The sequence below is a fragment of the Rhincodon typus genome, chromosome 7 (assembly GCF_021869965.1).
Source record: "Rhincodon typus isolate 14 chromosome 7, sRhiTyp1.1, whole genome shotgun sequence".
Lineage (NCBI taxonomy): Eukaryota > Metazoa > Chordata > Chondrichthyes > Orectolobiformes > Rhincodontidae > Rhincodon > Rhincodon typus.
The window spans coordinates 2,191,796-2,209,539 of NC_063338.1; the positions used below are offsets into that span (position 1 = coordinate 2,191,796).

A 17,744-nucleotide genomic window follows, 5' to 3' on the forward strand; every position below is an offset into this window, starting at 1 on the left:
TTGGGTCCCTTAAAGGTGAAAGAGGTCACCTTTGTGTTGAATTTCAGGAGATGGGAGAGATATTAAATGAATATTTTGTGTCAGTTTTTAAACTGTGGTGGAAGAAATGGAGGCTAGAGAACTCAGGGAAATTAATATTGATGTTTTGAAAACAGCTCACATTACAGAAGAGGAAATGTTGGAGGTCTTAGAAAATATAAATTTGGATAATTCTCCAGAACCTGATCTCGTGTATCCCAGGAGTTTGTGTAAAGTTAGTGAGGAAATTGCAGGGTCTCTTGCAGAAATATTTTTATCATCTATTGAGGTACTGGGTGACTGCAGAGTGGCTAATGTTGTGCATTTGTTTAAAAAGGGATATAAAGAGAAACTTGGGAAAATCGATCTGTGAATCTGACTTTGGTAGTGGTAATTTGTTGGAAGTGATTCTGAAAGATAGGATTTATACACCATTTGGAGAGGCAAGAAATGATTCAGGATATTCAGCATGGTTTTATGTGAGGGAAATCACATCACTCAAAGTTGATTGAGTTTTTTGAGGAAGTAACCAAAAAGATTAATGAGGGCAGAGCAGTACACATTGTTTACGTGGACTGGTGAAAGCTTTGACAAGGTTCTGCATGGGAGACTAAGTAGCAAAGTTTGATCATATGGGATTCAGGGTGAACTTGTCATTTGGATACAAAATTGGCTTAAGGCAGGAGACAGAGATTGGTGGTGGAGGGTTGTTTCTCAGACAGGAGGTCTGTTACCAGCAGTGTTCCACAGGGTTCACTTTGGGTCCACTTTTGTCATTTATATAAATGATTTAGATGAGAAGATAGAAGGCATGGTTAGTAAGTTTGTGGATGATACCAGAATTGGTGGCACAGTGGACAGTGAAGGTTATGTAAGATTACAAAGAGATGTTGATCAATTGGTTCTTTGTGGTGTGGTGTGGCAGATGGAGCTAAATTTGGATACATGTGAGGTATTGCATTTTGGTAAAACAAGCAAAGGCAGGACTTCGACAATTAAAAGTAGGCCCTTGGGTAGTGTTATAGAACAGAGAGACCTAGGGGCTCAGGCTCAATTCTTTGAAGTTTGCATCACATGTAGACAGGGTAGTTAAGAAGGCATTTAGTATGCTTGCCTTCATTGCTCATTCCTTTGAGTATAGGAGTTGGGACGTCATGTTGCAGTTGTACAAGACATTGGTGAGGCATCTTCTAGAGTACTATGTCCAGTTCTGGTCATCCTGTAATGGGAAGGATATTATTAAGCTGGAGAGGGTTCAGAAAAATTTACTGGAATATTGACAGAAGTGGAGGGTTTGAGTCGTAAGGAGAGGCTGGATAGGCTGGGACATTTTTCAGTAAAGAGTAGGATGTTGAGGGGTAACCTTATAGAAGTTTATAAAATAATTGAGGGTATAGATAAGATGGATGGCAGGTTTCTTCTCCAGAGTTTGAGGGATTTCAAGACGAGGGGCATATTTTTAAGCTGAGAGGAGAAAAATTTGAAAAAGACATGAGGGGCAACATTTTTACACAGTGTGGTTCATGTGTGGAGTGAACTTTTAGAGGAAGTGGTGGATGCAAGTACAGTTACAACGTTTAAAAGACACTGGGATAAGTACATGAATAAGTATGTTTGGAGGGATATGGGCCAAGTTCAGGCAGGTGGGATAAGTTTAGTTTGGGATCATTGTCAGCATGGACAGGTTGAACTGAAGGGTCTGTTTCTGCACCGTATAACTCCCATGACTATCTGTATCTGCCTGCAACCTCATGTCTTCATCTCAACTTGGTTTTCTATCTATCTTTAGAAGCCTTCACCCCTCATGTAAGTGTTTTATGTAAGTTGTAATAGGTTGGGTAGTGTATTAGGCCTAAGCATCTCCAACATGGGCAAGGGATACAAGCAAAGAATCCCTACAGCGCAGGTAGAGGCGCTGACCCTCTGAAGAGCATACCACCCAGACACCCCCCTCCCCCATCCCTGTAACCATGTTTACCATGGCTAACCTACCACCTAACTTACCCACATCCCTGGACACTATGGGTCAATTTTCCGCACAGCCAATCCACCTATCCTGCCCATCTTTGGATCATGACAGGAACCTGAGCACCCTAAGGAAACCCATGCAATCCTGAGGACAATGTGAAAACTCCACACCAACATTTGCCCAAGGCTGGAATCAAGCCTGGGTTCCTGGCACTGTCATGCAGCAATGCTAACCATTCAGCTAATGTGATGCCCAAAACTGACTGGTGAAACCTGCAACTGAACCCAGGACTTTTATATCTTTAGGCTAATATATTCCCAGCTGAGCTCTTTTTTCCCCAGAATGAGTGGTACTACACAGTCCTTTCTGCTTACAAGTGGAAATGAAGAGAATCCATGACTTAAAAAAGGAAAATATATAAGCATTTAAGGGAACAAAACTTGCAGGGCTTTGGGAAGGGAGCAGGGGAATTGGTGAGAAAGTTGGCTTTCATGAAATTGGCTAAATTACTTCTTTCTGTGCCATAATGAAACAAAGACTGATTTCTGAAATCTCTGCTTGTAACATAACCCTAGAGTCCAGGAATTATTGGTGTAACTCTGCGCTCCTCTCCCAGGAAGGTCCAGTCTCCTTCCTCAACTGTGGCACCCAGACACATCCTCTGGGGCTGCTCTGCACATGATTTTGAATTTTTTGGAGCTTTTCCAGTGACACTGATCCCGGAAATCTTTTCCCACAGACACAATAGGCAAACCTTTTACCTTACACGGTGAAAGGCCGATGATAGTGCGGTGCTGGTGAATGGACTGACTCTGTTAGATCTTGCCGTGAAATCTGGTTGGAATTGATAATCTGGAAATGCTTCCCGTTGAAAGTGCTATAAATAGAATGAACAGAAGTAGTCCTTCCCTCAGTCCAGGGTACAATTCTCCATCCAAGATGGCAGCAGAGTCAGGCTCCTCACCAGAGCTCATCCACTCTGACTGCTTTTCTTCCTTTTTCTTTTCTCACTTTTCTCTTTCTTTCTTTTTGTTCTTTGGTCTTTGGATCTGAGTCACGGAGGTGGCAATGGCAGCGGCTGGGGTCTTCGCCAGCTGGCCATGAGGTGATTGGTCGTGGTTGGTGGCATCGTGGCTGCATCAATGTCAGGAGTGGTGTCAGAGCTGGATTTTGTAGCGAGATGGCTGACATACAACAGTGCATGGCAGTGGATTGGATCCAGCGTGGTCCCAGATAATGGTGGTGGCAGCCAGTGGCGAAGGATGGCAGCAGTCGTGGTCAGTGGTGAACAGTTGCAAAAATGTCAGCAGCAGCGAGGCAGCAGTCCCAGCTAAGGCCTTGTGAGCAGCAGCGGGGCCTGGTATGCTTGATGAAGGTTGACAGTGGCAGTCAGGGGCGAGGACAGCTGATGAAAACAGGTGTGTCCATGCCTAGCTCAGGGGAGAGCGATCCCTCATGGGGAAAGCTCAGTCGTGCCTGCAGGCCCATGGCTTGAAATAGTTCAGCACTACAATCTTCTCAGTATAAGAGTGAGAAAAGTATAGAAATAAAGTTTAAAAAGTCATACATTACAGTCTTTCTTTAAGTTATTTCTTTGTTTTTGAACTTCTGCAACTAAGATTCTGTATTTGGGTATTTTGCACCTCGGATGCCGCCGTGTGTGGGGACACTGTCCACTTCTCACTGTCTTTTGTCGCCTGCGTCTGAGAACTCATGACAATAAAACCACAATCTAAAACAATGTTCTGGCTCAAGAGAGCCTCCCACTAGCCCCGCCCCTCGATCGAGCCATGAGAGGTTGCAAGGGCGAGCCCGCCCCTGCATCGTCGGATTGGTCAGGCTGTCTGCCCCGCCCGTCATTCTTCCTGGTTGGAGGACTGGCAACACCAGCGTCACCCTCCAGCCCCGCCCCTTGCTTGCTATTGGTCGTGGGACGTCATCAAACCGGAGGACAGTTGCTGGAGCATACGCACAGGTGTTTGTGCTGCGAGTGATGGATGGAGAGAAATGTTCATCTAACACATCCACGAGCGGTTAGTGAAGCATTCAACGCAATATTTCGGTGATAAGATTTCATAATTGCCCGATTTATGTCTGAAGTCCCAAACATGGGTTTTCCAGTAACGCGATTTAAGCCGCAGAGAGCCTCAGGCTTGTTCCTGGAAACAGGCCCGGAAGGGCTGGAGTTTTTGAACTGGGGCTTTGTGAGGAGTTTGGCTTTAATGCTACAGCATGAAGGTTTGACAATCCTATATAACTGTGAAACGATGCATCATGGAAACTGCTAAAGTAATCTGGTCAGTTTTGTTTTTGCTTTTATAATTTATCACTTCACTGTTTATCTGTTTTGGCGTGATTGAGGCTGAAAGCAAATATAATTGGGTTAAGTCATTATCGTGTTCACTGAGGAGATTATGCTCTATAGCAGTATGCTATTGGGAGGGGCTTGTTTATGTGCTAGTTACCATGATTGATGGGAAAATGTCCATGTACACATCTTTGTCACGGAGCTGGCTGCCAGTGTGAAAGACGCTGAGGAAATGGACCAGAGTGTGGAGGGAAAACAGAATAGGGTGGGAATTAGTGCCGTTCGTTGCTCGTCACCTGATCACAAAACCCGTCCCCCGCCCTGCTCCCCCTTCACCCCATATTAGCAAACCTCCAAAGATATTTACTTATTTCCTACATACTATGTTGCTTTTCTCAGAACATTCAACAATTTGAGAAGTGGATAGAATATGACAGACAGAGCAGCCAGTCGAGAAGTTTGCAAAATCAGTCAGTACCTCCTTGACCGTGTTGAACTACTGCAGTCTGTGTGGTGAAGCTACTCCTAGATTGTTGTTTGGTAAGGAGTTACACTATTTTCATCCAGTGGTGATGTAGTGTTGATATCTTTTAGTTACAATTGTCTTGTTTTTATAACTCACCTTTTAACAGATATCAGGTTTTCCAAACTGACCTAGTCCCACTTGCTTGCATTTTATCCATATCCCTCTAAACCTTTCCACTTCATGTATCTATTCAAATATCTTTTAAATGTGTAAGTGTACCTGCATCTACGACTTTGTCTGGCAGTTCATTCCACATACAAACTACCCTCTGTTTGAAAAGGTTTCCCCTTGATTCACTTTTAATTCTTTCTCCTCTCTCACCTTAAAAATAAAAGTTCCCATATCCAATGGAAAAGACCTTTGTTATTCACCTTCTCTATATCCTTAATGATTTTATAAACATCTATAAAGTTACCCCTCAACATCCTACATTCCAACCTGTCCAGTCTCTCTTCGTAACTCAAACCCTCCAGTCTCATAGAACATTACAGCGCAGTACAGGCCCTTCGGCCCTCAATGGTTTCGCAGGTCGGTGCAACAATCTGAAGCCCATCTAACCTAAACTATTCCATTATCATCCATTATCGTCTCAGTAAAGTTTAGACTATAAGTGTAGCAGGAAGCCACACAGTAGAATGCCAATCCAGCCACTAAAAATATCACCTAGTCTCTGTTTCTTTGGCCCTTGGTCAAATACTTTGGCAACAGGAACTGTCCAGCTTCATGCATGGAGCATGAACATTTGGGCTAGCTTTCTGCACAATTAAAAACTAACAGGAAATGTTTATTTAATATCTTCCCCCATCTGTTGAGTTTCAACACAAACATGACCTCCTTGATCTTTAAGATGCCCAACTGTGTCTCCTGTTGCACTCTTGCAGTGTGTGTACTAGTAGAATCTCTTTGGATTATCCTTAGCCTTGGCAGATAACCTTATCTCATATCTCCTCTTTGCCTTCCTGATCTCCCTCTTAAGAATGCCGTACACACTTTATATGATTTAAGAGATTGGTTTGAACCCAGTTGTCTGTCTACAATATGATTCTTTTCATTCTTGATTAGAGCCTCAATATCTTTATTCATCTAATGTTCTCTAATCATACCAGCCTTGCCTTTCACTCTAACAGGAATATGACCCTGAACTCTTGTTGTTACACTTTTGAAAGCCTCCTACTTATCAGATGTCTATTTACCTGTGAACAGTCTACTCTACATTTCACTCATAGTCATTCTGTCCCTGACCACTGATTGAATTTGAAATAGTTACTCTAAAGGGTTTGACAGCCTCCTGAAACAGAGCGTCCAGGTAACTCTTTCCATGTCCCTGATACATGGCAGTGTTTGGAGCTCAGACTCCAGCTCATCAATCTGAGCTGCAGTTCCTGAAGCAACCACCACTTGCCACGGATATAGTCACCTATGAACCACAGTGGCATCCACCAGCTCCCACATCATGCAGTTACGACACATCACCTGTCCTGACATCTCAGTTTTAATTACTTGCTTCTTAATTTGGTATTCTAAAGTTTTGTATTGAAAGAGCATCCACCATTGGTGGGGAGATGAATTGAATACGCTCAAGAAGCCAGAATTAAGTGCATGCAGGTATCTTGAAGGATTATGTGGCTGGCGGAGATTGTAGAGATAGCGACCATTCCTATCATAGAGGCATTTGAAAATGAGGATGAGAAGTGTTTTTAACATGTTGCAGTTTCTCAACTGGTGAGGTCTTCAAATCAGTGAGCTCAGCATGAGGTGAACAAGACTTAGTGTGAGTAGATGAACTCAACATTACAGGGAGATTAAAAGTGGGAAGTGGATCAGGAGTATGTTCGGATCATTTCAGTCTTGGTTATAAAGGACCGGGTGAGATTTTTAGCACGTGGAGCTGATACTGTGCTGGAGTCAGGCCATGTCACTGAAACAGAAATAGAACGTAATGGTGAGGATGTGCCTGTCTGGTTGAAAGGTGATATCCAAGTCCAAAAATCCACTAACATTGCAAAGTACCTGGTTCAGACAGTTACCAGACCGAGCAATATAGGTGGACCGAGCAATAGTGTAACAGGGACTGAAGCCAGCAGCTATCAGTGAACAAAGGATCAGGAGTAGACCATTGAGTGAAATCGTGGCTGATCTGTGGCCTAACTTCATATACCCACCTTTGGCCCATATCCCAGAATACCTTTGGCAAAAGTTTTATCCATCTCAGACTTAAAACTAACAACTGAGTGACTTAAGTATCAACTGCCATTTTTGGAAGAGAGTTCCAAACCTCTAACACGCTTTGTGTGTCGAAGTGATTCCTAACCACTCTTGAACTGCCCTAATTCTCAGACTATGCTCCCTGGTTCTAGATTAAATTAAACTAAATTGGAGGAAATTTCATCCAATACTAAATATCAGGACATTGTGTGAATTGGAGGGAGCTTCGAGCTGGTGATGATCACATACACCTGCTCCCTTGGTCCTTCATGGTGGTGGAAGTGGCTGGTTTGGGAGATTTCGCTGAAGGTAGTTGAGCTGATGGTCAATAAAACACCTCTCATTCACTACTTCTCCTTCCAGCCCCCTTTCTTCTCCACCTGCCCAAACCCCTACAATCTCATGGAGTCCAGAATCTCTATGACCAGACTGGAGGACATTGCTGAATTAGATACGTTTTTATGATGATTGTAGCTTTCATAGTCACCTTTTCCACCTCGAACTTCAGCTTCGAGTTGATGAGCTGGAATCTGAGCTTCAAACACTGCGGCACATCTGGGAGGGGGAGAAGTACCTGGATGCTTTGCTTCAGGAGGCAGTCACACCTGGTAGATGGAGGATCCAGTAGTTGTGGTCCACACCGGAACAAACAACATAGGCAAGACTAGGAAAGAGGACCTGTTGAGAGATTATCAAGAGCTAGGAACCAAATTAAAGAACAGGTCCTAAAGGGTTATAATCTCCGGATTACTGCCCGAGCCACGTGCTAATTGGCATAGGGATATGAAAATAAAGGAAGTAAACATGTGGCTAAAAGAGTGGTGTGGAAAAGAGGTTCCTTTTCATGGGCCACTGGCATCAGTATTGGAACAGGAGGGATCTGTACCGTTGGGACAGTCTCCACCTGAATCGAGATGGGATCAATGTTCCAGCGAGAAGGGTAAATAGGCTGGTCAACAGGACTTTTAAAGTAGAAAATGGGGGGGTAGAGAATTGTGAAACTTGCCCCAGTGGGAAACAAAGCAGCAGGTTAACGTCTGTAGTGGTGGATTCAGCTGTGTGGAAAAATATGAAAGCAATGACAGGAAAGGAGAACTCAGGAGAGATTATTAAAGTATCCAGCACAGACACAAATAGGACAGAGTGTTTGGAAAGGGCTAGCAATCAAACTTCAAGCACAGTCATTTGTTTATCTTATGAGAAGAGGGATGGTTAATACAGGACTGAAGGTGTTATATCTGAATGCATGCAGTATAAGGAATAAGGTAAATGAGCTTGTGGCGCAGATCGAAATTGGCACGTATGATGTGGTGGGCATCATGGAGATGTGGCTGCAAGGGGTTCAGGACTGGGAACTGAATATCGAAGGGTATACTTCCTATGGAAAAGGGAGGCAGGTCGGCCGAGGGTGTGGGGTTGCCTTATTAGTAAGAAATGAAATTAAATCAATAGGAAGAAATGAAGTAGGGGCAGATAGTGTAGAATCTGTGGGTAGAATTGAGGAACTGCAAAGGTAAACAAACCACAGTTGGAGTTGTGTACAGGCCTCCAAACAGTAGTCAGGAGATAGAAAAGGTGTGTAAGAAAGGCAAAGTCACAGTGATCATGGGGGATTTCAATATGCAGGTGGACTGGGAAAATCATGTTGGTAGTGGATTGCAAGAAGGGGAGTTTGTGGAATGTCTACGAGATGGCTTTTTGGAGCAGCTAGTGGTGGAGCCCGCAAGAGAACAGGCAATACTGGATTTAGTGTTGTGCAATGAGGCAGACTTGATAAGGGAGCTTAAGGTGAAGGAACCCTTAGGAGGTAGTGATCATAATATGATAGAATTCACTCTGCAATTTGAGATGGACAAGATAGAATCAGAGGTAACGCGATTATAGCTGAATAAAAGCAACTACAGAGATATAAGGGAGGAGCTGGGCAGAATTGACTGGAAGAGCCTAGCAGGAAAAACAGTGGAACAGCAATAGGAGGAGTTTCTGGGAGTAATTCCGGAGACACAGCAAAAATTCATCCCTAGGAAAAAGAAGCATGGTATAGGGAGGATAAGGTGACCATGGCTGACTAAGGCAGTCAGGGATAGCATAAAAGCAAAAGAGAAAGCTTATAATGTGGCAAAGGGCAGTGGAAAACCAGAGAATTGGCAAGCTTACAAAGACCAAGAGAAGGCAACAAAAAAAAAGTAAGGAGGGAGAAGATTAAACATGAAGGTAAGCTAGCCAGTAATATCAATAAAGACTGTAAGAGTTTCTTTAGGTATAAAAAGGGCAAAATTGGACATTGGACCACTGGAAAATGACGGTGGAAAGATAGTAGTGGGGAACAAGGGAATGGCCGAGGAACTGAATAATAACTTTGCGTCAGTCTTCACGGTGGAAGAAATGAGTAATCTCCCAAAAACTCGAGAGTCAAGGGGCAGAGCTGAGTGTGGTGGCGATCACCAAGAAAAAGGTGCTAGTAAAACTGGCCTGAAGGTGGATAAATAACCTGGACCAGATCGACTACACCCCAGAGTTCTAAAGGAGATAGCAGAAGAGATAGTGGAAGTATTAGTGGTAATCTTTCAGGAATCGCTAGAGTCAGGGGGGTCCCAGAGGGCTGGAGAATTGCCAACATGACACCCCTGTTTAAAAAAGGAGTAAGGCAAAAGACAGAAAATTCCAGGCCGATTAGCCTAACCTCGGTCGTGGGTAAGATTTTGGAGTCCATTGTAAAGGATGAGATTTCTGAATATTTGGCAGTGTATAGTGAAACAGGGCAAAGTCAGCATGGTTTCATCAAGGGGAGATCATGCCTGACAAATCTGCTAGAATTCTTTGAGGAATTACTGAGCAGGGTAGACAAAGGAGAGCCACTGGATGTTGTCTACCTGGATTTCAAGAAGGCCTTTGACAAGGTGCTGCACAGGAGGCTGCTGAGTAAGATTAGGGCCCATGGTTAGAGGCAAGGTGCTAGCATGGATAGAAGATTGGCTGTCTGGCAGAAAGCAGAGTGGGGATAAAAGGGTCTTTCTCAGGATGGGCAGCTGGTGACAGTGGTGTTCTGCAAGGGTCAGTGCTGTGACCACAAGTTTTCACTTTATACATTAATGATCTAGATGAAGGAACTGTGGGCATTCTGGCTAAGTTTGCAGATGATACAAAGATAGGTAGAGGTACAGATAGTATTGAGGAGGTGGGGAGGCTGCAGAAGGATTTTGGACAAGTTAGGAGAGTGGGCAAAGAAGTGGCAGATGGAGTACAACATGGCAAAGTGTGAGGTCATGCACTTTGGTAAGAAGAATAAAAGCATGGACTATTTTCTAAATGGGGAGAAAATTCAGAAATCTGAAGTGCAAAGAGACTTGGGAGTTCTAGTTCAGGATTCTCTCAAGGTAAACTTGCGGGTTGAGTCAGTAGTCAGGAAGGCAAATGCAATGTTGGCATTTATTTTGAGAGTTCTTGAATATAAAAGCAGGGATGTACTACTGAGGCTTTATAAGGCCCTGGTGAGGCCACATTTGGAGTATTGTGTGCAGTTTTGGGCCCCGTATCTCGGGAAGGATATCCTGGCCTCTAGCGAGTTCAGTGAGGTTCACGAGAATGGTTCCAGGAATGGAAAGCTCAACATATGAGGAAAGTTTGACGACTCTGGGACTATACTCATTGGAGTTTAGAAGGATGAGGGGGCGCATCTAATTGAAACTTTCAGAATACTGAATGGCCTGGACAAAGTGGATGTTGGGAAGACGCTTCCATTGGTAGGAGAGTCTAGGACCCGAGGGCACAGCCTTAGAGTAAAGGGAAGACCTTTTAGAACAGAGATAAGGAGAAACTTCTTCAGCCAGAGAGTGGTGAATCTATGGAATTCACTGCCACAGAAGGCTGTGGAGGCCAAGTAATTGAGTACATTTAAGACTGAGATAGATAGATAGGTTCTCGATTATCAAGGGTTACGGGGAGAAAGTGGGGGAATGGACTTGAGGAACTTATCAGCCATGATTGAATGGCGGAGCAGACTTGATGGGCTGAATTGCCTAACTTCTGCTCCTATGTCTTATGGTCTTTTTCTGTGTGTCCAGCCTCAGAAACTACCAGATTAATTCAGTGCAATTTTATAGCCTAATCTGTGATTGTGAAAATGTAACAGTCCGTTATAGAAATTGGAATAACAGGGCATTTAGGAATACCTTATACAATTAAGCAGAGTCAGCATCTTTTTGTAAAGAGAAAATCATAGCTTACATGTTTAATAAAATACTTTGAGAAGGTGACAACAAGATAGACAATGGAGAAACCAATAGATGAAATATTTGAATTTTAAAAATTCATTCAGTAAAGTATTGTATATGAGATTAACTGATAAGAACCCATGAACCCAGAGTATATATCAGTCAAGGATATTGTTCGAGGATTGAGTAATAAATTGAAGGTGGAGCGTTGAGATAAAGAGGGCGTTTTCATGATAGCAAATTGTAACTTGTGGAGTCCCACAGGGATCAATACTGGGACCACAATTATTTACAATACATGTTAATCACCTGGATGACAAAAGTGAATTTACTATCGCCAAGTTTGCAGATGACTCAAAATAGAAAGGGAGGCAAGTAGTGAGGATGGCCCAACAAAAGTACAGAGAGATAGGGACAGGATAAGCAAATGGACACACATTCAGTGCACGGAATATAATATGGGAAAAATTGAGGTTTATGCATTTTGGAGGAAGACGAGGAGAGGTGAATATTATTTGAATGGGGGGAAAACTGCAAAAAGATGCAACTCAGACAGAATTGTGGGTCCTCGTGCTTGAAAGATAAAAAGCACGTATCCATGTTCAGCAGGTAATCAGGAAGGTAAATGGACTGTTGACCTTTATTTCAAGGAAATGGGGGATAAAAAGGGAAGTATCGCTAAAACCGTACAAGTCACTAGCCAGATCACACTTGGAATACTTTAAACGGTTTTAGTCCCCTTTTATATAGGAAAGGCAGGCCACAGAACATTCACAAGATTGATCCCAATTTTCTCAGGAGATGAGATTTAACAGACTGCTCCTGTACTTATTGAAGTTGAGGATTGAGACACGACCTTTTATTGAAAGGTGTAAGATTCTGAGGGGCTTGACAGGATAGATTCAGGGAGATTGTTTCTCCTTATTTGAGAGTTGAGGACCAGAGGACACCATCTCCGAGTAAGGAGTCATCTTGTAAGACAGATGTGGAAGAAGTTCTTCTCTCATGGTGCTGAATCTGCAGAATTCTTTACTGCAGAGGGCTGTCGAGGCTGGCTGCTCAGTTTATCCAAGACTGAAATAAACAGACTTTTAATCAGTAAGGGAATCCAGGATTAGGAGTAAGGCAGGAATGCAGAACTGAGGATTATCAGATCAGCTCTGATCTGATTGAATGGTGAGACCAGACTCCGATGAGTTCTATTGTCAACTTCTGCTCCTACATTTTATGGTTTTATTCTTTTTCTGTATTCTCACTTGCTTCTGTTTTTATTTTCAACGAACTTCACAGGATATTATAGGAGGATTTGCAGTGAGGAGACTTAAAACCAAACATCATTTCAGAATCTGACGGAGTTCCAAGGTCATTGTAGCCTGAATATCATTGGTGCTTTTTCCTTCTATGCTCAAAATCCATTCACAGCAGGGAGAAACCATACATGTTGTACATGTGGAAAAGGCTTCAGCAGATCATCTGCTCTGTCACAACATAAATACAGTCACACTGGGGAGAGGCCATTTATCTGTTCCAAGCGTGAGAAAGGATTCACTCAATCATCCAGCCTGCTGCAACACTGGCAATTTCACACAGAGGACAGACCTTATCAGTGTCCAGATTGTGCCAAATGCTATAAAAGCTCTTGGGCCCTGATATCCCATCAACTTATTCACAGTGGTGAGAGACCCTTCATGTGCCCTCACTGTGGGACGGGGTTCAGACAATCATGTGACCTCAGTAAGCACCAGTGGATTCTCACTGGGGACAGACCATTCACCTGCTCACAATATGGGAAGACATTTGCTCAGAAATCCACCCTGCTGAGTCACCAGTGAATTCACACAGAGGACACACCTTAAATGCCCAGACTGTGCCAAGTGTTGTAAAAGTTCTGGGGTTCTGATGTCCCACCAACGTGTTCACACTGATGAGAGACCATTCAGGTGTTCCCACTGTGGGACTGGATTCAAGTGCTCATCCCAACTCACTGTCCACCAGCGATGTCACATTGGGGAGAGTCCATTCAACTGCACTGAGTGTGAGAAGGAATTTGCTGTGAAATCCAATCTGCTGAAATACCAACATGTTCACATTAGGGAGAGACTTTGAAAATGCTCAGACTATGGGAAGTGCTATAAAAGCTTTGCAGACCTGGTCACCCATCAACGTGTTCACACTGATGGAGAGCACCTGAACAGTCTCTCCTGCGGGGCTGGGTTCAAATGGTTAACAGGACTCTCTGTACACCAACGAACTCACTGGGGAGCAGCCATTCTCCTGCACTGACTGTGGGAAGGGTTTTGCTCATAAATCCAACCTGCTAAAACACTAACAAGTTCACGCTAAAGAGAGACCATTCACCTGCACAGAGTGTGGGAAAGGATTTGCTGTGAGTTCATGAGTAATTTTACTGTGAACATATCTCTGCTTCATAGTGTTCCTACCTGTCAGCCAGAAGGTCTGGTTTCAAGTCCCACTTGCTGTGGAGCTGTGCCAAAGAGTTTAACTATTTTTTAAATTAATGAATGATGTCCATTGGGGTTTGTTTCTGCTGAAGTTAATGAGCAGCTCAGTTAAAGGGATTACCTTTCTGGATTGCAGTAAAATAAATCCACTGTGTTAAATGCACTGTATCAAGCCATTTTAGTGTCACGAGTCTCTAAGTGCTCTTTGAAGTGATCTCCCTCTGACTGAAAGAGTTGGAATTTGCTGTTAGTCACATCCAGCACATAATTATATTCATTGTGGTCTTTTCCAATTGACCATTGGAAATTCCAGACTAGCTGTTAGGTGTTTAGAAAGAATTGACTTTTTATCCCATCAAGTAAGTGGTAAACACACAGCCTGCTGAGCTTTCTAATGTCCTTAGCACTTTCTTTTGAATTGTTTGCTGTTTCTATCTCCTCCATCTTGTGAGGAGCTCATGGAGCTGCTTTGTCAGTCAGATTTAGACAATCTGAGCAGCTGCCTCTTCCATGTTCCTCCCTTCCCTGACACTGTCTCTTAAGTTCTACCTTGTCTGAGGCCTGAACTTGTATCTTTCTCCACTTCCTCTCCAATGTCCAGAGCTCCTTGTGTCCGTGACACGCACCTCCTTGTCCCTCGGTACCACCACCCCCCCCCCCCCCCCCCCAACTCAATTGCTGAGCATCCATCCCCACCCACTCCTTCCCCGCCCAATTTGCTGATATTGTTGACCGTTCTTGCTCTCATCTGGAATGGTCCCTCTCACTTTAAATCCACTATCGCCATCCATGCAGAGAAAGCCAACTTGGCCACATCTCCAAACTTCCTTTCCTCTCCAAAGAATTGTAACTTCGTGACCACCAAGGATCTATCCCTGGCTCCTTCTAATCTCTTCTAGACATCACCATCAGACGACCTCATCCAAAGTTACTGCACTCATTTTCACACGTCCACTGACATTGCCCAAATTTGCCTCATCAAGCAACCCAACATCTCCATTACTCCACTATTGCTAAATTATTAGACTATGTATTCCACATTTCTGGAGTTTTTTATATTCATTCAGAGGATGTGTACATCACTGGCTCATCCAACATTAATTGCCCATCCACTACATTTAAGAGTCAACTGCATTGTTGTGGCCCTGGAGTCACCTGTAGACCAGACATGGTATGGACAGAGTTTCCTTCCCTAAAGGGCATTAATGTACCAGGTGGGTTTTTCCAACAATTAACTATGGTTTTACGGTTATTGTTAGACTTTTATATCCAGATTTTTATTGCCACAGTGGGAATAGAAACCATGCTCATAGAACATTATCTGGCTCTCTGCATTAATAGTCTGTGATAATATCACTAAGCCATCACCTCCATGTGCAGAAATTTGCTCCAGTTAAAAATTGTGAAAATCACTGCTTAATTCTGCCCCCTGACTAGCGAGTTCATCCCTCTACAAGGGAATTGATGCTGAACCACACTGTTCACAATCTGGGTCTCATGTTTAAACATACAATGAGCTCCTCACCACATTTCCACACCAACACAAACTGTAGATATTTGAAGATCCATAACATGTTTTCACCCCATTCAGATGCTCCTGAAACCTTTGTCCATGCCTCTGTTACCTTTTAGATTTGATTATTCCAATGCATTCCTGTTCAGCCTCTTATACTTACCTACCACCCCTACCCAGAAACATGAGATCACCAAAACTCTGTTGATTGTGTACTTGCCCACCCTAAGTCCCATTCACTCTTCAACTCCACATTCACTGACCAAATTTTCTCCTGCTCAAGCAAAGAGCAAGCTTTAAAAATTACATCTTGTTTATAAAACCCTCCCAATGATGAAAGGTGATTTTTATCTTCCATGTTCAAATCCAAAACATTCAGGTTACCAGAAATTAGATGACACTATCAGATGCTGATGTAATGTTTGATTTTTGAACTGATTTGATGATAAATTCTCCCCTTCTAAAATCCTGGGAAACCAATAGAAAACAAAGAAGGGAATGAGAGAGACCCCACAAAAACAAATTTAAATTGAGCTCAATAAATCATACAATTTCTTGAGCTGAAACTAATGAGTCTTGAACTGTTTGTTGTAAACATTCAACTGTTTCAAATGTCCTTCTGGGAACAAAGCATTAACACCTGTTGGATCGACAGTAGAATCTGCCCTACAATAGAGCAGAGAGAGATAATGGGTTCGTCGAGGTTGAGCAATAGAGATTTTATAAACAAAATCCTGAACCTCCTATAAGAGCCGTGGCAGCAGGTGTATAGTAACAATCTTATCACCAAATTGATCTTCAACTCACACACTACTGACCTGTGTTGCCATCCAGTTCTGAATGGGCAGAAATTTCCTCCATTTAACTGTTGAATATTGGGAAGTCTGAAGCCATTGTCTTTAGTCTCAGCCACCAATTCCACTCTCAAGCCCCTGAATTTGTCTCTCTCCCTGGGCATCATCTGAGGCTGAACTACATAGTGTGCAATCATGCAAATGTGATTACGTTGTACACGTTTATGTTTTGGATAAGGCATATCAGAAATGTCCTTCCCATCAGCTGATTGCAAAAGGGTTACAAGACACAACTTACAATTATGGGCAAGCTCTCCTGGGGGAGTCAGAATTGGAAATAAAGGATTCACAACATTCTTTACTCCTGTGACCTAGTTCACAATGGCCACAGTAATCAACCTGTTAAACATTATCCCTCTTTGCCATTGTCTGATCCTCTATTTGAAGATACTATTTACTCAGGCTCCTTAGCTTCTGCTGAGAATCTTTGTGTGACTGAACAGAGTCACAGGTCTTCGGACACATGGGGCTGGATAGTTGGGGGAGTTGGATTTGAAGCTGGATCAAGAGACTTGAAATGTTGCCTCTGTTTTTCTCTATAGATGGTGCCAGACCTCTAGAAACTCCTCCAGCGTTTTTTTTTTGTTTGTTTTTTGTTGCAGGATGTGTCGCCTGTTCCTTCCTTCCTTGCCACAGCTTTGCCTCATCAGCTGGATTGACGAGTTGCGATTATTCTGAACTTTTGCTCATGACTCTCCACCTACAAAGATGGTGGTTACACATGTGCCCTGCTGCTCATTACTCCATTAAAGATTGGCACCTTTTACCCAGGCATTCGCTAGATTCATAGCTGTTTCCAGTGCCATACTCTTACTGTGTGTGGATCCGAAGAACGATTATCCCACAGTCTATAGGTGTGAGGCTGGAAAAGCACAACCGATCAGGCAGCAGCCAAGGAACACTAAGTCAACCCATCATTAGGGTTAGGGCCATTGCCATTAGTCTTTCCACACATGTTCCATGTCCCCTTTAGCACTGCACCTGTCCACTGCTTTCCTATTATGTAGATAGATGTTCCAAGACCATGGTGACCGATGTGTAACTCATTTCCATTGAAGGCTTGAATTGATTCATATTAATTTGCTTTTACATAACTATAACCTGAGAGTGACAGTATCAGTTTGAAAAAAGACACATCTTTATCAACATTAACTGTTGTCTCACTTGTTCCCCATGAATGTGAATGGCACACCATGTGTGTCAGCATCAACTGTGTCTTGGCAGATTGCTAGACATACATGAACAAATCTTCTGTGTGTTATATTTGATTTTTTACAACATGTCTCTATTTAATTCAAATAGCATGAGGCTGATCGTCCACCAGGATGATTTATTTGAACAATATTAATAAATCAATGTTCCTTGTTTTGAAGTTTTGTCTCTCGTGCTCCAGTATCCATTGTTGCTTCTTGCTTTGATTTTAGCCTATTACGTCATTTGGTATCCTTTATGGAGTTCCATTTCCTATCTGTATCCACCTAACAAGTCTCATGTTCTTACTAAATTTGATAATGGTTCAGGATATGTCATGCAGAATGACATGTAACGCTACTTCTGGAGGTGGGTGTTGATTATACAGCATGTTGCATACAGGAGTTATTCTTTCTTTAAGATTTCTATCTGTAACATTGAATGCTGCTACCATTTTGGACACGGAAATGTATTTTTTTTCTGA

At 42.9% G+C, this 17,744-nt stretch overlaps 1 long non-coding RNA gene across 1 annotated transcript; it reads left to right on the top strand.

Moving 5' to 3' along the window:
- The first annotated feature begins 3,850 nt into the window (after positions 1-3,850).
- Positions 3,851-17,441, top strand: LOC125483493. Its single transcript, XR_007262455.1, has 3 exons — positions 3,851-4,020; positions 4,695-4,835; positions 16,672-17,441. It is a non-coding gene; the product is annotated as an uncharacterized LOC125483493 (long non-coding RNA).
- Positions 17,442-17,744: the final 303 nt, after the last annotated feature.